The sequence below is a fragment of the Ixodes scapularis genome, unplaced genomic scaffold, assembly GCF_016920785.2.
Source record: "Ixodes scapularis isolate PalLabHiFi unplaced genomic scaffold, ASM1692078v2 PGA_scaffold10__122_contigs__length_95168666, whole genome shotgun sequence".
Taxonomy (NCBI): domain Eukaryota; kingdom Metazoa; phylum Arthropoda; class Arachnida; order Ixodida; family Ixodidae; genus Ixodes; species Ixodes scapularis.
This window is the reverse complement of record NW_024609836.1, coordinates 53201152-53224287: the sequence shown is the minus strand read 5'-3', so window position 1 is coordinate 53224287 and position 23136 is coordinate 53201152. Positions and strand designations below refer to the sequence as shown.

General features: G+C 42.4%; 1 pseudogene; it reads right to left on the bottom strand.

Moving 5' to 3' along the window:
• Positions 1-17045: 17045 nt before the first annotated feature.
• LOC120836543 lies at positions 17046-18179 on the bottom strand (annotated as a pseudogene).
• Between the last annotated feature and the right edge of the window lie 4957 nt (positions 18180-23136).

Sequence of the window (23136 nt, the reverse complement as noted above, 5' to 3'; positions counted from 1 at the left end):
ACGTTGTTTAATAAAAGTTGTTGAGTTGCTTGAGCTTCAGCGGCAGTGAAGGCCGCCTGTAATTCCGTCTCCCAGTCCAAACGTTAAAAACATTTCGGTTGCATTTACGTTTTTACCACTAATATTATCAAACGAGCAAACGAAGCAGCCAGAAACAGCAAAGTTACGGAGCAGTGCCAGCAGCGCTACGTGCGCTGGTCTGAGATGGCCACCTCCGGATTGCGGAACCCACGCGGAACTACGTACGCGGAACGATGCGTCCATATTGGATCTGTCGACGTCGACAACGTTATGAAAATCGCGGAAACGGCGTCCAAGACATGCAGGTTTTGCTACCCGGTGTCTGGGTGCCTTCAATGCTCAGTTCGGTTCTGTTTTCCGATGCCGAGTGCCAACCGTCAACCAACGTGGTTCTGTATTTCTGCGTGTCAGCAACATAGCAGCGACATCGCGATGGCAGTGTTGTGCGTTATGAACAGAAGACTGGAATTACCGTCGATGTAACCGTATGTTCGCGTATCAATGGTCTAAAAACAAGATGAGATGACATAAACTCTCGGGTATTGATACCACTGGTCGGGCAGTGATCGGAAAGGGCCGGGTGTCGCAGGGTGACATTCCGCTTTATATTAAAGAGTTGAAGACCACTTGAGGGATTAGATACAATCGATGAACGTGCGGATAGTCATGTTGGAACGCTGGTCTGAACCGTAGCTCCTATCGTAAAGTGGCCAATGTGACTGTCGGTTGTCCCCTCCTTAAAAGCGATTGCGCTCCGGGGAAAGGACCGAACAGTATGGAAGTATGACCCAGATCCTGTCTCGCCATTTACAGTTTAAAATTTTAGCATTAAAAAAATTGATAGGTAAATCCACAAAACAAAAACAAACTATCCTTTATTTTGCTGTTTACATATACTACGTTTCCTGGAGAAACTGCCCTCCAAGTGGCACGCTGGTATGAGCCTGACTAGACGATTTTGAGCTCGCTACGGCACAGATCCGTACAATTAACACCTGCCTCAAGTCGCGGCTATAACTGCATTAAAGTTGATCGAAAAGCGATTTCTCCGCCCATGAAGCATCGCTTCCACCTAAGTGAATACTCCCTCTACACAGATAAATTCAAGACGACAGCTGAAGCCGCGCCCGAACAGCAGAAATAGAAAAACAAACACTACTCTAGAAATGCTGGATTTGATATGTCGTGCCGGGAAGCAAACACATGGCTTGGAACCGCATTGAAGTAGCTTGATCTATTGGCTTTCAAATAATTACGGCATGAGCGTTTACTTTTATTAAGAGATTCATCGCCTGAGCCGTTCAAACTACTCCCAGAGGCTCAAAAGAAATCAACATACTGGTAATATCTTTTATTGCTTAGGCAGTCACCGAGAAAATTCGCACGTTCAAAACGACCAGTATAAAAGACGGAAACGCAGAGCTCAGGGGTAGTGAGCGGGCTCAGCGTAACGCGTAATGTATATGTATATATGTGTATAATACAGGTGCAATGTATCCGAAGCGCGATGGCGACGTGAGCATATTAAAATATTGTTTGTAGCATATGAATTGGACTGTACCTAGCGCCACCTAGCCTAGCTACTTGCAATTACTCTGCTTGACCCGGCCCTCTGGTGGCAATCGATTTATCCTTCTTTCACGCTACGCGATAATTTCTGGTTATTATGCAAAAGCTGCTTCGAATTTGCACCCTTGAGAGCGGCTTTTGGTTTCCCAAATGGTTTACCACTCCTCCGGGATGTGCGGTTGATGAAGAAATTGTGGATCGAGGTTTAGCAAATTTGAGACGTAAAGTGTGCGAAGTAAACAGGTATCGGTTGCCTTCGTTCAACATCGCAGTGTGGACGACGAGAAGACTACGTAACTGCTTTTGAAACGCAGGTTTCTTTCCCTGCGAAAAGGATCAAAGCCGGCTTCGGAAATACAGCTCACGGAAAGGTCGTGTTCCAATTTTATTCGCTGCTCCTCTCGCCCCGCACAAGAGACGTAGCGTCATCGGTAAGCCTTATTAAGCTCGATTTTCTGGCAATTTATTTAAAAAAAAATAATTAACTTTGTCCACTGTAGTGGCCACTATCCAACAAGGGGTTAAATTACAGTAATTCAATTACAGTAATTGAATTACTACCCAAGTATATTTCAGAGCCGAATGCTTGTCACCGGATTATGGAATCCGCATGAAAAGGGAGCGGCGTGGGCGCACTGATCATCCCGACGTGTCGCTCATATTTCTTGGAGCAGGAAAGCCAGTAGGCTTATTCTTTTGCTTATCTATAAACACATCTGAAAAAGACTTGCATTGTTACTGTGACCAGTGACCACGAACTAATGTTTAGTAGTTTGACAACAGCTCCCAGAGTAAAAACTCTTTTGTGTTCTAGAGTAAATATATACGACAAAAATCAACGATTTTGATGTTTAAGAGTCTAGTCGTGTTGAATTCGTAAGAAATACAATCTCACAGGGGCGGAAACAAACGGCGGAGTGGACGATTGTCGTTAGTCACATCTTATATTTTGGCGAGATTCCCCAAGTATTATCGACGAATCCCGAAATACTTCTAAGGTAATTTACGTATACCCTAGTTCAGCAACATTTAAAGTTATGCATCGTATTTATTGCCAAGAATATCTCTAGGATTTCCAAATACGCCGCTGTCACCATTTCTCTTTTGTTTCAAATAAAATTTTTGGTTTAAGATATTCAAACGAATGTCATGTAGAACACACGTCATTCCCTTATGAACAATATAAGGATTATGTTTTATTGTTTCTTTATACTTGAATTAATTTATCAACACAAGACAAGTTTTCAGATTTTGAACAAATTCAGCAGGCTTCAAAAATAAAGGACATTTTTGATTTCCTAAACCTTTTTTTCTAACATTCTTCTTTTTTCTTTTGTTTTTCTCGCACATAGTTCGTGAATAGTAAATATATAGTCTTGAAGGAACGAGCATCTAAATAAGTTTTAAAGCAGCAACTGCCGGCGTCGAGTTTCCTACATATGCAACTTTGCCGAATTTGCATAAATCTCAAGCCTAAACTATGGGTGCACACAAAAAATAGTTGTTTGCAACAATCTATATAATATAATGTGAAGCATATATAACGACAGAAAAGTATTAGAACCAGTTGATATTTTAGTTCAAAAGTATTCAGACTTGATTTGTGTTCTCGGGTCTGCATGCCGTGCTCACACCAACAGTCCAATATCCGATGACTCTATTTATTCCGGTTTAAGATGGGAGCTTGGGGCAGTTGGTCATTCATTAAAGCAGCAATATCGCAAAAAAAAAAGAGACAACAAAAACAGGGGCGTAACTTTTCTTTCCCAGTGTATCTCCATCTGTTGTCTTAGTTGTTTTTACGGTGTTGTTATCTATAACAGTTTGACGTACTTTGCTTACAACTGCGTTATTTCTTGGCAAAGTTTGTTTTTAGTGGAAACACGTTTCTTTCTTTTTTAGTCAATTTAATTTTTTAAAACAATTGTAATTTGCTCATTCAAATAGTAGTTTAAAAAAATCCGATCTATTTTAGAGCCTTGACCTGCACACAAGACTTATTAAGTTCTTTGAAAAAATTTAAATTATATGTATCGTATTCCTGCGTGTTAAAAATATTTTTGCCAATATAGAACTGGATAACTTTATGCACTATTTACTTCGTAACTCTGAAGAGACACTTGCGAGATAAGTGTTCACACTCCCCCCCAGAATACGGCTCTAGAACTAGAATACAAGATACAGGGCTATTGTGTCAATGCCCTTATTCAATTATTGCAGCAAAACTATTTTGCTAAACGATACCTGACGCTTGTTACTCATCAAGTAAGCTTGCTCAGTAATGACGATTTTGAGGGGATATGAGAACGAATGCAGCGGAGACACAAAGCAAACATTTTGAAACTAATATAAATTGAACAGACCTTGGTATGGTTCCATTTAGCATAACAAAGGTTTAAACCAAGAATTCTGTACGTGTCTTTATTTTCTTTCAAACTGCGCTAAGTTTCGTTTTATTTGAGCACTTTATAAAACCCTCAGTTGATAGAAAAAGAGAAAGGGAGTTATTTAGAATATATGACTCTCATAATGACATGATCCTTTTTATGAATGACATTTCTTGTAATTTAATGCTCGTGACGAGTTAGATGATGTCTTGGTGAAAACGAAAAACCAATAATCAACATATAATGCCTTTTATTGTTATGTACATTTAATATTGTTTAGAAGCGAATTCAGGCTACATTTAAATACTTTAAATGCCAAGCACCGCTGCGAAACGAGTTCGACAGCGGTGCTTGGCCAACAAGCATCTAACAAAAGAAAATTCACTACGTTGGTACTGTCGAAGCCTGTAGCTTGACTCATTACCAGGGAGGAGGAGCTGCATACCGCCACTGCATTGGCGACACGTGCCAAAGATCGCAGCGCCCTCCAGCAGCCATCTGGAGCTCCAAAGCTATAAGAAGCGACAGCAATCCTGGACCGTCTTCATTTCTGCAGAGGTGATTTGACAACAAGCATCTAACAAACAAACATTGACTACGCAGGTGAGAGCCTAGCGCAAACAAGTCTTTTCCTATGTTTTGTTTTTTACTTCTCCCGAATACAATTTAAGTAATTTCTGTATTGTTTCGTCTACTGTGCCGGCTGGTTAAATTTTTATCTTATCCATGGCGAAAGAAGAAAAATAATTGCGAAGGGGATCAATGATCTCCGCCGGGAGATACGAGCTGATCTCCGATCGGTAAAAGAATGTGTCAAATTCAATAGTGACACCGACAAGGTGAAGTCGATTTCTAATGGCCTAAAATTATTCCGAAAGGAAATAAAACTGAGACAATGTAAGGACGAGCTAGAACGGGAAACCATGATTTACGCGTCAGACTAGATGATATAAAAATCAATGGAACACTCAACAACATAGAAATCAGGAGAATCACGCAACACGCCTAACCTAGAGAATGTTCTAAAAAAAGATAGGTGAGGGTTTGGTAAAATAGTGGACGGAAGAAACTGATATATGCCACAGGGTGCCAGATTTAAAGCTAACGAAAAATATGATCGTGCGCTTCAAGCCACGATTTAAAGGAAATGCACTGATTTTTAAAGTAAAGAAGAAGCGGATGACAACTGAAACACTAGACTTTAGTGGTCTTGCTAACGCTGTTTATATAAACGAACACCAAACGCGACAAAGCAAGACACTAATAAGCGCCGCTAATAATAATAATAAAAAAAGTAGGTTGGAAGTTTGTTTGGACCAAACACGGGAAGGTTCACGTGCAAGACCCACGGCTCGGAGAACTTGAGGATTGCTGCCCAAGCTGCCGTAGCAAAAGTGGCGTAAAAAGAAAACTGATGAGATTAAGTATTTTATAGCCACCCCTTAAAATTCAGAAACAAACGTCCATGTGAGTACATTAGGAGTGAATATTCGAAACATTGGGCCCCTGATTTAGTGATCGGTTGGTCGTCTTATTTTAATTATTATTTTCCTCAGTCAGACAGATTTATATCTAATGTGTACTTTAAAATCTTTAATGGAACTGGAAGGCAACTTTTATCTACGTTATCGGCTATTACCATAAATACCATTTTTTTATTCGCATTCTCTACGCTTTGTCGTTATTATCTTTACCGAAACAAGCTTGAGCAGAAATGATCAAGCGCCTCATTTCGATTACTACAGTTATGCAAACTTAACGAGGGACTTAAAATAGGTGAGGCAATTCATATATAAGTTAAGAACAGCTACTCTTTGTTAGTGATGGATACTTTAACGGTGATAAACAAAAATTTTGAATGGCTTATGGAACATCTTGATAAGGCATTAGTTGGTTCTGTATACCGGACCCCCCCCAAAGTAACAGAAGCAGTTTTATTGAATTTTACGATTGCTTTCTCGGATTTCTCATTTCAGAATTAGTACATAATACCATATTTTTTTATGGGTCATATCAATATTAATACACTGCCTGACGCACTACATGGGACAGATTTTAATAATACGACGATGTGCTACGGCTGTATCAATTTTATAACGCAGCCAACTATAGGTCACCTTAGAAGTTGCCACATCGATCGCTATCTGTGTAACACATTGAAGCACCAGTGATGTCATGGCCGGAATATTCACATATGATATTGGTGACCATTTTCCCGCTTTTTGCCTTGCCTCTGTACCTAACAATTGCAAAGTAACAAAGCAAGAATCATTTCGACATCAAAAAATAATCGACGAAGCACTTCAAGCCTTCAAGGACTTAGTTGATAATGAAGACTGGAGTGCGGTATATTTTGAAGAAAATCGTAACTTAGCTTACAGTGAGTTTATGGGGAAAATTAGGCAAGTACACGATGACGCGTTTTCTTTAAATATTTCAAGAAAATGAAAAAACAACGCTCGCAAGACGGGAATCGTCAATCAATCTTCTTCATAGAAGGATAAAAAATAACAATATTTACCATCGCTTCATCATAAAATGGGATAAAAACATACCAGGTAAATGTAAAACAATTGCGAAACAAACTAAAGCGTGACACCCAAAAAGCACAATGAGTGTTTTCGTCCGAAAAGCACAAGCCTTCAAAGATTTGAAGGCATCTTCTATGAGCCGAGAAAAATACGGGACACAGTAACCAACCTAACAAACAAAAAACAAAACACAAAATAATCTGCAGGAACTCAGCATAAACAACAGCAATATAAGCGACGTCGAACTTGCTGACACAATAAACCAACATTATATCAATGTAGGGGTGCCCGATAAACCCCAAAAGACAAGTACATGCAATGACAAAGCAACTAGTTCTTGTATCCCAGGGTTAATTATGTTGCAACAACAACCCCAAGTGAAGTACGCAAACAAGTAATGGGGCTACAAATCAACGTAGCTGCAGGGACTTGACGGTATAAATGTGGTACCAATAAACAAGGCATCACCTACAATAATCAGCACTCTACCAACATTATAAACAGCATGTTTGCAACGGGAATGGTTCCTGCTGGCTTGAAGGATGCGAGAGTTAACCCTGTATACAAAGGGAGAGGCGAAAATCACCTTAGAAACTATCGTCCCATTTTGATGTTCCCAATCTTCTCAAAACGGTTTGAAGGTCTTTTAAACGGTAGGCTGGTAAACTTTGTCAATAAGCGTAATGTTATTACGGGAACTCCGTATGGGTTTCAAAAAGGAAAATCCACCAAGATGGCACTCACAAACATCAAGGATACAATCGTAGATTATACCAAAAACAAACTATTCACCTGAGTGTTACTTGTAGATTTTAGAAGTGCCTTTGATACTATTCACCACAACGTACAGTTCCATCAATTTGAAAATAATGGTATGTGGTATCGCTTTGAAACGGATAACATCAAACCTTGAAAATCACTTTCAATGTGTTCACATGAAAAATGAACTCTCAGGAAAATTAGAAAATAAGTGTGGCGTACCTCAAGGTATTAGTTTGGGACCAGTATTATTCACGCATACATAAAAGATATCATGGGTATTGCAGACGCACCAAAATTATTCATGTAGGCCGATAACACAAATGTATTTTCCACTAGTAAGCCAAATCTGCCCTAGAAAATGATCGAACTTAAATCCACCAAAGCTGTCGTCCTGGCTTCAGAATAACAAATTACAACTAAACACAGCTAAAACCAAATATATAATATTTAGACCTTTAAATAAACCCAGCGATGATTCGATTCATTTTAAAACAAAGATAATTTAATCAAACCAGAACAGGATCAAAATATTTGGATGTTTAGTTCAATCAAGATTTAAAATGTCAAAACCATGAGACAAAACTTAAGTCAGAACTAAGCACGTCGGTTAGTTGGATAAAAAAATAGCAACGCTTCTTCCTACCTGATTGAAGAAAATGCTGTATATTTCTTTGCTCTATTCTAAAACATGCTACGGAATTTTGGTATGGGACACAATAGGTGTTTCGAATTATGACATAATATTTGTTATACAGAAAAGAACGCTGCGCGTGCTCGAAAACTATAAGGAAATGTAGTCAAATTTAATCGACTTGCAAATATTAAAACTCACTAATTAAGAAGAAAATACAAAAAGTACAAATAAATCTTCTGTCCTCACCTACGCCCGTGACACATAAAGTTGCTGATATGACAGCATTGTAACGCTTAGCATAGACCTTTCTAGTGCTTATGAAATGCCGAGTCACTGGACTGGACGCATGCGCGGCGCCTGATTTCCTGGAAGAGAGCTACTGCGCATGCTCAGGACCTCTTCCTCAGCCCAGTAGACAAAAATGGCAGCGCGCAGAAGCCGATTCTAGGAAATTTCTACATGCGCCAAGGCCAAGTTAATCATGAGCGAGGTGGAAAATTTCTATCGAAAGGGGTCTCCAGGTCGTGTTAAGATTCCGCATGGTATTTTAGTAAAACGCGCTAGTCTTGGGGTTTATAATGGGCATCAGCTTAATGATGTGAATGTTACGCAGAAGAATCTTAAATACAGATGTAGATTTATTGCTGGTTTGACTTGAACTCGGAATTTCTCCTAAACGTATAATTTGTTTTCGCGCTTTTAGAGGTCACTGCCCGCATATTGGTATTGTAAAAATAACTAAGAAAATTGTAAAAATAACATGACAGCTATCAATAAAATTTAAAAAATAAAGTGAACTAATGACCACACTATAATTATTTCAAAGAATTCCGCTATACTGCATGGGTGTAACTTGAGCATGCGATATTGGGATATTGACAAGTTGTATTTATTTTTTACAGCGTGCTGAGAAATTTTGATATAAAAACGCAAGTGAAGTGCTTTTCCATCATCCAAGTATGATTACTCCACAAAATACGTTGTTTATGCTACTTGTACTATCGGCACTAGCCAATATAATTGCTGCAAGTAAGTTTCCTGTGATTTTGTTTTTAGCGGTATCTCATAAGCAGGCACAATACGATTTTGCCCTATTTAAGGTCCTTCTGAGATGCGACATTTTATTTTGCTCTTATGATAGGCAGTCGTCACGAGTATCGTATTTGAGGGGCAAACAATACTTGGGCTCACTCTAATTTTGACCTGACAATTGGCTTCCGTTATTAGCAATCTCGAGTTTTCATAAAACGTATTTTCAGTGGTAATTTTCTTTTTATGAAATCTTAAACGGCCACTCTGCTCGATCTCAAAATTTCGGGAAAATGTGTGATATACACGTAAAAAGTACTAAAAAAAAACCTAAACCATTTGTCTCATGACAAACAAAACGTTTTTCGTGCGATCTTGTTATTTACCATAATCGTAAACCGAAACTGAAACTTCGGCACAGCCAGAAAACATTCTACCCTCGACGTCAGTTGCATACGCCCCCACGTGGGATACAAGGGGTCACGTGATCTGTAACCCAGAAAAAAAACACGGATGCACGGGGAAGGGTGAGGAGTGAAGAGAGAGAACGGGCGAAGCGGCGGCGGCGAACAGCCTGCAACGCAAGCGGCGACGAAGCAGGCTATGTAGGCGGCAACCCAGGCGGCTAGTCAATTGGCACGAATGTCAACGAAACTGATCCTGTACCATCCTCTGTTTTGTTTTTTTGTTTTTTTTTTTGTTTTCGTTTTTTTTTTTTTTGGCCGTCTTTCGCCCCTTCGCTCGCTGAGACGTGAGAGCGCCTGTAGTGCCGCCTGGTGAGCTCTCCCTGCAAAAGAAAATACAAAGAATAAAACTGCGTATGCAACAGACGTCAGCCACAAAGGAAATGCAATGTTGACTGCGCCGCCCGCCTTCCGATAAATTAGGGTAATTTGGTGCCTTCGGCCATCTCAATTTGATGGTATTTTAGCAGTACTACTCAATAATATTTGTCATGCAGTCTTTGTAGATTGTACTAAAGAGGGTTGCATTATTTTCTCACACCGCGAATGAAGCGGAGTTTCTCTTTGAGCTGGCGGCCTTTTTTTTTCTTTTTTTGTTAAAAATGAAGTCAATATTCTTGACATAGTCTACACCGAAAGCCGACACAGACGACTGTGCCACCTCTGAAATACACCTGGATGGAAATCTGAGATTAGTAGTGAGAGGCACCGATTTTTTGGGGTCAATTCGAGATCTCACCTCGGTTGTGATAAGTTGATGCCACCACATAGTTTGCTTCGCCACCTATGCCGAACATAAGTAGATGCTGATTCCACATTTGTGGACGATCCAATAATTTAATTGACTTATGTTTATATACTCTAACATCCCAAGGTAATTTCTTGCTTATACAAATATGTATAACTAAAAATAAAGCCGTATTTCTTGTTGTAGTAAATCAGCGGCTCTTCAAAAATCTTGAGTGATCATTTTCCAAATCGTAAATCAAAATCCCTGTCCCACAGATTCTTTTGCTTTTATATTTAAAAGCAGGAAAATGTTACCTCTCCAAAATATTGACTAACAAGATTCCGCAATTTATTTTTCAATTTAAGTAAAACAAAGTATGCATATAAGAAATAACAATATTATTTTGCATTGAGATCTAATAAACATTGCAAACATACACGTGTGTTAAACTCATTCTTAACGTAATGTTACGGCTACGACAAGCACCGCCTTGTCCATGCACAGGAACTTTTTTCAGAAGGTCTACCTTCTGAAAATATTTTTCAGAAGGTCTACATGTGCCATAGTTAGGCTTTGTTCCTGGTTCTTCGGTTTTTATGTAAGCCGAAATTGCCAAACAAGTGTCAGATTCAGGTTTCGCTGCTGGTTCTTCCGTTCATACGTGCCACCTTTGGCTCAGGTCGTGCCCTTTGATAGTTGTGCGGCGAGCCGTAGAAACAGAAAACGTAAGTACTCTGGCATTAACAAACACCTTGAAGAAAAACCTATTAGGTACAAGTTAGGCCCTTAGGATTGGGAAGCCTGTGCCGGGTAAGTTTTTTCTCTGGCATGCTAGGTGCATAAATATCCGAAAATAGTGCACTTGAATAATGCGTACCCTAGCTGCGGCGGCTGTTCGCAAATAATCTGCTCATGATTCCAGCTATATTCACACTAATCTAGGGGTATCTTGATTGTGCAGTTTATCTTGTTTCGGAACCTTTGATTAGCAAACTGAAAGATAAAATAGAATTATAGGATTTATTTGCATCCTAAGTAAATGTTGCTCTTTGTGCGGTAAAACAAACGGTCGAGTTTTGACTCCGTCTTAAATTCCAGCTAGGGGACCAAATGCCAAGTGTCCTTCCGTTTGTGACAGACCTCCCAAAAAGCCTAAGAAGATACTTTCAGACGGCTATCGAGTGTACTATTTCAACAAACGGGAAGGAAAATGCAAATGCTTCTGGAGTCCAGATCCCAGTAAAACGTTGGGAGGAAATGCATTTCCAGATACAAAGGCTTGCAGGAACCGCTGCGGAGGTACAGTCTAAGCCTTTCCACTCTATTGTATTAGAAATACGCGTTGTGGTAATATGATATTCAGAATATTCAACTATATTCATGCTTATAAAGTGTTTCACGCCCTAAGTTTGTTTATTAATTTTGACTTAGTTATAATCATATACTTCCAAAAACAAACGAAGCAGTAGTTTTTTTGTTTTTCTTTCATAGTACGGATTTTTTTTTTAAACCTTCCCGGAAGCCTTGAATCTAACTGTCTAAAAACAGGGGTGAATAGTCCGACAAAATTAAACACTAGCAATCCACTAAAACTACTCCCCTGCCCTTAAAAACTACGCGACACGTACTGTAATATTGGCTTTGTTGATATAGGTGCCGAATCCTTTGAAAAAATATCTTCCTTACGTTTCTTTTGCAGCTGCGTAAGGAGTTCTTGAATGTTGAAAACTATTTTTCCTTTCCAAATACGTAAACGTTTAGAATGACAATTATTTGACCTCAGTTTAATTTGGAAAATATAGTAGTAGCTGTTTCAACACTTCATACCGCCGATGGGTTCTCATGCCTAGCACCTATAACTCACACTTTAATGTAAAATTCAGACTGTAGCATAATTTACCTATGAGCTAGAATAAGGTGTGAACTTTCCCATGAACTTTTCCACATAACTCCAAGTATACTGTAATCAACGCCAATATATTTATATTCAAAATGTTTTCACAAACCTTCAATATCCTGTTGCCATAGGAGAATATTAATTAATTTTCATTAAGAAAAGATTTGATTACGAAGTTGCCGGCGTTAAAAAACATAATCATGTTTTCCTCCGTGCTCATAACCTATGATCGTTTAAAGGGCCACTGAAAAAAAAAAGTTTCTTTAAACAGTCTGGTGCGGACACGCGTGTCAAAAAATTAATTTTACGCCCCCAAAAAATTTTAGAACAAAATAATCACGGCGCGAGGCGCGATTTATTGGGTGGTCACATTCTTTCCACTTGTTCTCTTTCTCGGCATTTCGGGTATGTGGAGGATAGGTGGATCGGCTTCGCCTTCACGTTGATGTAGAGAGAGCGAACTACCATCTCGTTGAGCGAATGGCCATTCCGTGACGTCATGGGCTTTGCCTGCAGAATTTCAAATAAATATGTCAACGTCAATTATATTATAACTTTTCTTCGCATAAAATTTATTTTTGACACGCGTGTCGCAAACACACTGTTTAAAAAAACTTTTTTTCTTTTAAGGGGCCCCTTAAGGGAAGCTACAGATTGTCAATCTACAATCTGTGCTCAGGTCTGGCACACGCAGATCTACTGTATAAATTCCCTTAAAAACCGTCTTGTATCGTAAACATTATCTAAATTTGAATAAAAATAAAGTTATTTTTTTACTGGGTTTTTCTGTCTCGAAATGTGCAAAGAATTTTGTTTTAATTCTCTTTTTTTTTACTGGGTTGAGAGTTATTTGTGTTCCCTGTCCACCGCGTATTTACCAGACTTGGTGGACATTAAATGAGGGGTAAATCGTCAGGGTAAGTTGACTAATTAACTAAACTCTATAAAAAAAATTTTCTAATCATAAAAGCTTTAAGGGTCAATTGGGAATTCAGTACTCAAGAAAATCACAATGACAAGCATATAAATTGGAATAATTTGCACATTTTTTTCTTTAGATATTGATTGATATTTTTAGCGCGATTTGAAAAGTGCGCGCCAAAAGGGCGCCGCAAGCCCGGCCCACAACAACGCTTAGAAGATTGATGTAGTCGTTTCAGTCACCTCATTTCTTGTGTCGTGTGCATATCCACTAAGGAGACGCTATCAAGATAGGGACGACAGGATTGAAATTACAAATCACTTTTCTAAGCGACATTGTGGGCAATACTTGTGGAGTCCGTTTAGCGTGCAATTTTTAAAACAGGTTATAACATTTCACACTTTGTCAATTAATATCTAAAATCATTGCATTTTCGCATATTCTTTAATTGTTCTGGTATCCAATAATAACTGCCCGTAAACGCAGCAATTGCAACATTACCCCTACAAAAATAATTAAAATGTTAATTCATTATCATCTCATCTAGTATCCGCCGAGCTTAATAAATATTTGGTAAAAGTTACAGTCGCTTAATTCACACTACTTTTTTTAAAAATCAGTTTGAATTAAAATCAAACACTCTGTATCCTATTGGGATAAGCTTTCTGCACACGACCCGAAATTTGACTGCCATAGAGGGCCACACAATCTCCCGATGTCTCCCCACTCAACAGCTTAACGGCCAGAGGATTGAATCAGAAAACACTTCTTGTCTGGAAACTCTTATGAAAAAACGTTATAGTGAATCATTTTGGGCTTCTAAAAGCGTCCTGATAATGAGGTATAATTATGATGCTAAAGAAACCGGAATGTACAACTTATTCTTCTATTAATCAAGTTGATACCGCTGCAGGCATACCGCCAAACATTATACAGCGAGGGCTAATGAAAGTGGAATGGCACATGTAAATGATGCAACAGCTTTAGAATGTCAATTATCAAACTCGTATGTGCTTATGGGTTACAACGTGCACATAAGACAAGAAATAGAGAGCCACCAACCTCGAACAAGTGTTTGTCTCTGGTCCAATTCTTTCTATAATATTCTTGCCATGTGGGCACTCTCTTAACAATTAATTCGTACCAAGGAAACAAACTTTCTACATTTTATAAGAGAGTGCGGAATGGCATGGTTGACATTATAGTGATGTGTCTTGCTTTCTTTTTTTTTTACAGGCGGTAAACCTACACTTTGCGTAAGACGGGGAAAAAAAGTCTAACAAGTACAAGTTGTCGGTGTTACCAAGGATATCGCTCGTTTTCTAACAAACTAAATGACTATATACATGTTGTGAACCATTTTAATAAATCTAGGCTACTCTACCAAAGTAGATATTAAAACATATTGAATTCATAGATACTAAAGGACGTACTGAAGAAACTTTTGACCAGGCAGTAGATCATTGATATTTTGTAATTTCACCCTTTCAAAAAGGCTGGCAAAGTGTGTTAGAGACGTGCTTTACAGCATGAGGTACCGATGAAAGAGAACCGATACCTAAAATACCGGTGACGACGCTCAATAACGATAAATAGTTCAGAGAAACTGCTCTGCCCACATAATCAAAATAAACAAAGCGTTGAAAAGAGGAATACCGCCAGAGTCTGAAAATAATTACAGTTCCGCATACAAGGACAGGGAGAGAGAAAAGGAACACGTAACTGCAACTATGCTCAATCTATACCAACTCGCCCGTCTGTCTACATTGCCACGTGAGTCTAAGAGATCGTTGGCCCTTTAAAGGGGACGCATAAATCAGTTTAACTTTGTCACGATAGGATTTACAACAAATATGCCTAAGAGGGATACATTTTGTGCATAAAAAGCTCCCATGATTAGGTTGAGAAAAGCGGCCGGATGGGTTGGTGCGCGCTGATGTGTACTCTGCGATCTCCTTTTCTGATGGCCATATCCCTTTAAATCGATGTGTACTTCCCTGCAAGCAGCGTGGTGTCACCTACAGCAATGGTAAGAAAGTATCTGTCACAAAGGTCTCGTTTATAAATACTATTCGACTGAAGAGGAGAATATTGAGCGTCCTTGAGCTGTTAGCACAAGGGAACCATCGTCGGGTTTTCCTCTTTTATTTGACACATGAAATCCTATCGCTAAAACTATGCATATTTTGACGAGGATTCTTTGAAAGAACTGAAATAGGAGGTGAGACGTTGCGTTCTTTAAATTTCTGTTTAAAGATAACGCAAAAAAGCGCCAATTTCATGTCCGCACAAACCGACTTGCGATGTGTACACTCGGCAGCGTGATCATAATGATGCTTCATATCGCTAATTTAGTGTACTGCAGGAAAGAGAGCACAGCAGCTTTCAACGTCAGTAGTTATGTACCTTGGGGACAGCAACATTGCAATATATAACTGCGACGTTGCCAATCTGTTGATTTCCTTCCATACCGCGACCACGGTGTAAGAAGAAGAGGTGACTGACCGGCTCTGTTCTGGCGCGGCCCGGTAATGTACGGAGTTCTCCGACGCGCTCACAGATGGCGCTACGAACTTCGGTCGTCCGCTGCCGCCGCTCTGCAGCGGCCCGGCCGAGACGGACGGCTCTGCGGCTTGCTACGGAAATAGGCAAAAAACCATTGAGGACTTAATTACGATTGTACATTTTTCCCTCCACCGCTAACAACAACGGCTTGCTGCGCAGCTAGTTTGCCAGCTTTCGGACACTGCTGACGCTCACTACGATCGTCTGCACAATCACGATAATGGGCAGTTCGCGGCGCGCCGTGCATCTAATGTGGCATCTGCGCTCAAAAGAATTCAGGGGCCGCATCATAAGTCTGCTAAAACTTTTTAGTTTAGGTTACAATACATATGCTGCCTCTAGCGGGTTCCTGGGATGAAGCTTTTGTTGTTGTCCGAACCTAATTTTACGGAGGCTAGGAAGCTACATGTACCTCCCCAAAATTAACAAGTATTGTAAATCAATCTTGAGACCTTAGTATATTTTGGGGTTCGAGCTATTGGTGATGCAAATAAAAAAGAAAAAAATATATATTGATAGACTCTCAGCTTCTCATTTTAAGTGGTATCTAGATAATAAGACAGATTTTCTGAATTAGAATGGGCTGTTTATGTGTACGTCAAAGAAAAAGCTGGAAAGCACAGAGCAACTTAGACAAGCTTGGAGAGCTTCCTCGTTTCTTGGATTTTCTTTGCCTCCTTTTGCCTCTGCTGCTTCCAGTTCTGCCGCATCCTCATGCAAATGTAGTAGTGCAGCACCTCTGACATTATGTCTGCCTTGTGTGGGGAGCATGGGAACATGAAAGGATATGTTAGCAGCACATGGTCCAGTGTCTTACTGTACACACAGTTGTCGCTCGGCTGTTTTGCGAACTCCTTTTCTGTTGCCTTAAGGAGGTAGTAGTTGTTCAAGTTTGAATGAACATGCTTCCCACGTGTTTCGCAGTTTACCATATCCGCTTCTGGAATGTCACAGAATCCATATTGTTTAACGAGTCCGTCCCTGCAGGGTACACATACTGTCTCGTTACCAATTTTTCTACAAAGGTGACCGGTGACATAGTAGATTATACAATCTACAGTATCTGCCTTCCTGTAGTCATGCTCCAGGACATCTTCACATTCCCAGCTTCCTTCCTCAATGAGTCCGTCGAGTCTTTCTCTCAGGCTGTCAAGCCTGTGTGTTTGCTGGTCGTCTTGTTGAAAAGCCAATCTTATCTCACCAAGAGTGATGCACGGTCGCTGCTCTTCGGCACTTATAGTGCAGTTCCCAAATTTCGGTGGCTTGAGGAGGGTGTAGATGGAAAGCATGCGATAAAGCTGAAGAAATATAGGAAACGTGGGGTGTTCGTTTGACCTCCAGCTCGCCGAATCGTTCCAAAGAAACACTCGAGGCGGTCTTGGTTTATGTTTGCTGTTAACACGTAGTCAAAGCCACACTCAGTCAGTAGATAGTTCGAGAGTTCAACAACTGACTTTAACGTCACTCTGAGCCCTTCTGCAGTAGACGGGGTCAAAAAGAAGTCCTGAATTTTTCCATTGACTCCTTCCTCTTCCTATGTGCCAAGCCACTGCATCGCATCTTTGATGACTTGGATGTCATTCCCACCTCGTCGCACTCCCTCAACCGGAACCCGACGATTCAGAGCATCCAAAAAATTGTTCATAAGTAAAAAGAACTACACCGTTTGCCCCACATACCCCGTTTAGCGTAGAATTGAAGCCCCTTGGCAACAGACTCGCTAAATATCTGCGTTGCAAGCTTCACTCACATCTTCAACATGTTTGATGGGTCGATGTGATTGTATGTCAGCTTCGGGCATACCCCTTCATCGCCTGCGTGCTTTGTATCTGCTACATACAAAGCGTCATAGCATGACCACTGTACAAACTTCCCATTGATGTGGAACACCTTCTTGCTGTGGGGACGGTTTCTTATGCATTTAAACAAATACGGTGCATCGGAGAGCATGTAAACTCGTCTGGAACTGTCAGAGGGTGCTGGAAAGAGCGACACGTCCCAAAACACCACTAACTCCGAAGCGTTTCCACATGCTGCGATTCGTTGTTGCACCATCACAAACAACTTCATCGATCTGTATTCCAGCTTGTTCGAGTTTTAGGATGCACCGAAGGAGCAGCTGTGAAAGCGCAGTCCTTTTGTTGGTTCTTTTGATGCAAAAACTGCAACAGGCTGGAGATAGCTGTCAGCAAACGGAGCGAAAGCAAATACAAGTCCATGGTCGGCAAGCTCCTTACAGTCTTCATCGCCCTGACCGTGGTCAACAAACCCGTTGTATGTCATAATCTTCGAATTCACGGCCAGTTCTTTCCTGACTTGAATTTCATCAAGTAGAAGCATTCCTCTTCGTTTCATAGGATTCTTGGTTGCCATCTTGGTTGCGAGGGCTGCCAGAAACTGCTCATCAAGGCCACAATTCAGTCCCCATCATCCTGATGTATTTCCTGATGGCGGTGACGCAGGGCAGTGGGACAATGTCATTGTTTCTCAAGAACGCATATGTAAAGTAACTGCGAATATGAAGTAGGAGACACAGCAGCAGCCAGTCATCAGAGTATCTTCGGTTCCTCTTAGTAGTGCATTTTGCTGCTGAAAGACACTCTGTAATGAGAAGTAACTGTGCTGACGGGATGTCGTGCTCGAGGTCTTCATTTTGAAGTGACTTCATCTTGTCCTTTGACTGCGATTCAGTTCCTGCAACAGCACCGTGTTTCTTACCAAAAGACGTATTTTTGATCTTGTTAGCGACTTCTCGACCCTGCGGAGTGTTTCAATTTTTTTCCCTTCGGCTAGACTGTGATGGTGTCCTAATACACTGAAGCACCCTGTGTTCCTTTTTTCTTGCCATCTGACGAGACTTATGAATTCGCAAGTTGTTACAGAGAGTGCTGCAAGCCTTGCAGGCACTCCCTTCGGTCACTGTCATTGCGCACCTAGAATGCCTCCATCTTCCTTGAGGATCACCATAAGCATACTCAGGCTTCGCTTTAGGATATTCCTTAATGCTGGGGCCGCCTGAGCAAACCTTGATTGCTTCTACGGCGTTCACTGCTTGCTCCACGTCAGAGAGTGTCGTCACGGTCGCACTTACCGCAATAAAGGCAGGGTTGACGGACTTCCCCAGCAGAAGAACGTTCACGCTCCTGTCGCTTTTGGTATGCACCGCCTTGGATATGTAGAGGGTCGGTGCCACAGAGCCTTGCTTCACTGCAATGTTGGAGTACACGACATCTCGAATGCCGTCCATATCGATGCGATGTACAGCCCAAGAGGGTTCGGGAAGACGCGCAGTATGTGCACTTTCATACAGCACGTCAAAGGCGGATTGGGCTAGCTCTGCACTTCTGTTTCTGTTCTTTCGTGAGGACTCAGGCGTGTTGTCATCATCTTCCGGTAGATTGTCATAGGAAACTACAGCACCTGCTGCGCTTTGAGTGGATTCTCCGTCCCCGGAGACACACGGCGTGACTTCGCTGGCAGCTCACTGGTGTTGGCCTTCCGCTTAGCTGGTTTCCTCGGAGGCTTCACTTGCTTCATGAGGTACGCTGGGCATTCATCAAAAATTGATGGAACAGCGTCCTTCGCTAGCGTGGCTCTCCGGTCGCCTTGCATGAGGAGATGTCCGTTGAACTCGGCACTCCACGTCTTTACCACGAAATGTGGCGCAAAATGTCGCTCGCACATAAGGTCCTTCCGTGACGGCACACGATCCTCCCGTGGTATCGCCCGCCTCTACGCCGTGAGTTTCTCGGCGTGTTTACGGGCGGCTTGAACAACGAGAATTTCTTCTTGCATGACTTGTAGCCGCTCTTGCAATTGAGCACAAAGCACTTCCCCATGTCACAGGTGCCTCATAAGACCATCAAACACGCATGCGAGGTGTGACCAAAAAACGAAGCAATGAAGTCGACGCTGAACAAGTGGCCGGTCGCGGGCTGCGAGGGCTAGGGAGGCTCAAGTGAGGGTGGGTGCAACTGCTAGATCGGGGACCACGGGACATGGACGCCATTTAATTGCTAAATTTTGCTGGGAGTCTATGGGGCAAAGTGTCGTTTTATTTTTTAACTCAGGTCATAAGAGCCCATTAAGATGCTTGAATAATTTACAAATGGTATAAATGATTACTTTTTCATAGCCAACAGTTTTGTTGCGATAGGTTAAGCATTTTTTAACGCGAAAAATGGTAAATTCCGCCATCTTGGACGTTGTTGCTTGTCCGGCAACCCTGCTTTCTCCTCTCGACGTTTTAATTCTGGGAGCGAGAAGGAAGCGAGAGAGGCTGCGCCAAGGCGTTCGTTGCTTGCAATAGGAGGCGAGAGGAGGAAAGGCGCATGGAGCAACAGAGTTGCAACAGAGCGGGCGTCTGCTCTCCTGCAGGCAAATTGGCGCATATCCTTTCTCGAATCCTCTCTCTCAGGCGCCGCCATTAAATTGCAAACGCTCTCCAGGTTTTGAGTTGCACCCACCCTCACTAGAGCCTCCCTAGCGAGGGCTTGAGTTAGCCTCGCCATCTGGCGGAGAGGCGGCCAACTACGAGCGCTACGGGCTACGCTCGTCGCGGCCGCGCCAGGAGAACGCAGCTTGGCGGTTCAGACGAGTGTCCCTAGAGGCCGACAGCCACTGATCTCTATTTTAGTAGGCTGGATCGCGGATCGGGAGCCCGTCGGTGTCGCCACCGGCGGCCATTGCTTGACACCAGGCAATACACGCAAGTCTATGGGAGAAACGCATAGAAGCAAGCATATTGAAGCATGTACGCGTTGCTCGGAGGCGAGTATTTTATGGTGCGCTGCGATCCTTATGTCGGGTGTTTGGAGATCGAATCTGTATTTGTCAAACCTCCAGTCGCCGAATAAAAAAATCAAACGTACCGGAGCACCTACGGCTGAGCGGAGTAAACAGAGGAACTTGCCGTCAATAAGAACGTCCTTAGGGAAGCCCAGAAGTTGATGAATGACAAAAAAGTTCCATCTCAATAGTGACTTGCCGAGGTTGAGCGAATTCAGCGTAGCAAAGCCTTCGAACTTGTCGTCTGCTAAACCCAACTCAACGAAACCGCCACCGACTCAGCGGTAACTCTAGGTAACTATCGCCTCATGAGCTGCAGTACAGCGGAGTCACTCTCGACCACAAAATATTTATTTATAAGAACTACGAGGGCTGTCAGTTTTAATGTTTGTACAAAAGCTATTTGACGGGCTTATCGAAAAGCATCCAAAGAGTTTTAGTACCGACAACAGCTTAAAAACAGGGGAAAACGTTACTTTTCCTCGTTCTTCCCAAAGAGTCCCATGCATTCGCTGGTGTCAATCAATGGCCGCCGGTGGGGACACTCGGCACCTGCTGCCGAGGCCGCGGTCCGTGATCCAGCCTACTACAATAGAGATCAGTGCCGACAGTGTCTGATTTCTCCCCTGGTGGCGGTTCCGCCCTCGATCTTTACATGGAGGGTTCACGCATCCGCCGCAACGCACCGAAAGGCTGCGAAGGCGCTGAGGTCGCGCCGACATCTGCCGCCATTTCCGGTTTCCGGCGAGAGCGCGCGGGGCGTCTGGCGTCTGGCGTCTGCTGGTCTGCTCGTCTGCTCCTCGTCCGTACCAACGGCCTAATGGTTTTCGTGTGGCGCGCGCACTGTTTTGGTTGCCTGTTAAAACTAGGGTCGAACAATGCTTCGAGAAATGGAATTGAGTTTTCAAATGGTTTGTGTCGATACTGTGCCGCAGAGTAGAGTGGCAATTCCGGTTTAGCTTCATAAGTTCTGTTCTTTCGTTTCCCAGCGGTAAGTTCCGATCGGTAAGTTTCGTCTCTCCGCCAGCGCTTATTAACGACGGATGATTCCTCGTATGGATATGCATGGTTAGGTTTCTGGGCGTGATCAGTGGATCTCGAAGCACATCAGGATTCATTCAAGACTCGGATGAAACAGTTTGCAGAAAGGGATTTGCGTGGTTCATTTTGGGGCCGGTCATCTTCACGAGCTAAAAGGAAGCCGTCTCAGGACGACTACGCGTGTCACGATACTTTTTGATGTCATGTTAGCCGTTGAAGTTGAATTACCGTATTTGTTAAGATGCGTAATGTTTTCTTTTTTTACCTCCGACTGAAATTGATTTTCGGACCGTGCGTTTAGTTTGACAGTTGTTTCTTTTTCACCTATTTTCGTTTGAAGCTTGTTCGTTAATTCATACTTGTGTAATTCACCTTTTTTTTTTCTTTTTTTTTTTTTTTGGGGGGGGGGGGGGGGCACGTAGGAAAGGTTTTCAGAACGCACTCTTTTGAAGCATGGTCGAAAAAGCAAGCGATCTCTGTTCTCGTTCGCCGAATCTTTAGGGCCAGGGTTCGTTCTGAAGGACTTTAACATGCCCTAAAACAGCGTACATATTTTTTGTTGTACTTTAAGTGCCAATAAAGACAACAATATGGTTTTTGAAACATGTTTGATGTGCTTACTTTAATACTCACAACTCGCCAAACGGCACCGAATAAAACGAAAAAAAAAAAGTCGAACATCACTCGTATGGGCGAGCGCGCGTCTGGGGACAGCTAGCGCCATCTATCGAGCGTTTTAGGCGATAAATAATCTTTTCGTGAGATAATGGGGCTACGTCGCAAATCACTTGTCTGGTACGCTTCGCTTGGGAAGGCTACTCCTGCGCACTCCTGCCGCGCGCCGCAGTCGTTCAGTCACCTCTCCTTCTTACGCCGTGACTACGACACATTCGCGATAAGTGCCTTAAATCGCGGCGATGTTGTGATTCTCACGGGTGGTGGCCAAAAAACAATAAATAAACAGAAAGAAATAAACGTTTAATGTGGCGAACTTGTGCGAAAAATAAAAGGGGTAGAAAGGATAATAACAGAGCGTCGCGGGCGTCGAAGTCGGCGAAACCGCAGGATCGAGCGCTGGGGCGAGACTGAATGCAGATCGACACGCGGAGCCCCTTATGTACACGTGTGGGTCTTCTGGAATGATCGGCGTAGAAGGTTCGGCGTGTAGAACATTCTGACCTCGAACAAGCCCCCGACATTGTTCTCGAATTTACCAGAACATTACTTTACAAAGTCAACACAAATGCACCTCCGCGGCCAGGAATCGAACCCTGGCTTTCAGCATGGAAAGCACGCGCGATAACCGTCAGACCACGAGCGCGCTGCCTTCTTGGTTAGCTGCGCTCGCGGCTGACCAAGAAGGCAGCCGCGAGCAGTTCATTTGCACTTAAGACGCCATAGTGAAACGCTCCATTGCTTGTAAGCTAATTTTTTGCCCTTTGGTGGGTGTAAGCGTTGGTAATCCACGAAGGCACTTCTCCAACCTTCAGTCAGTCTCACTCACAGCAAAGTGGGAGCCCTTTGGGGACGTGCGCTTCCTAATGATTTCACCATTTCGCGTCTTTGCAACTTCTCAATGCGCTGAAATGCCACTATGGCGTCTCAAGTGCAAATGAACTGCAAAGGCGTTTTCACCGCCGGCGTGGCTGCGAGTGCGACGCTTTGAAAGCGTCTTCTCTGCGTGAGTTCTCATGCTATACAACGCATACTGCGGAGCCATGTTCTCAAACTCGTGCCTTCGCGTGCGCAGAACACAATTTGCGAGATGGGATATATCGTGAGAATGTGGCGGCGTG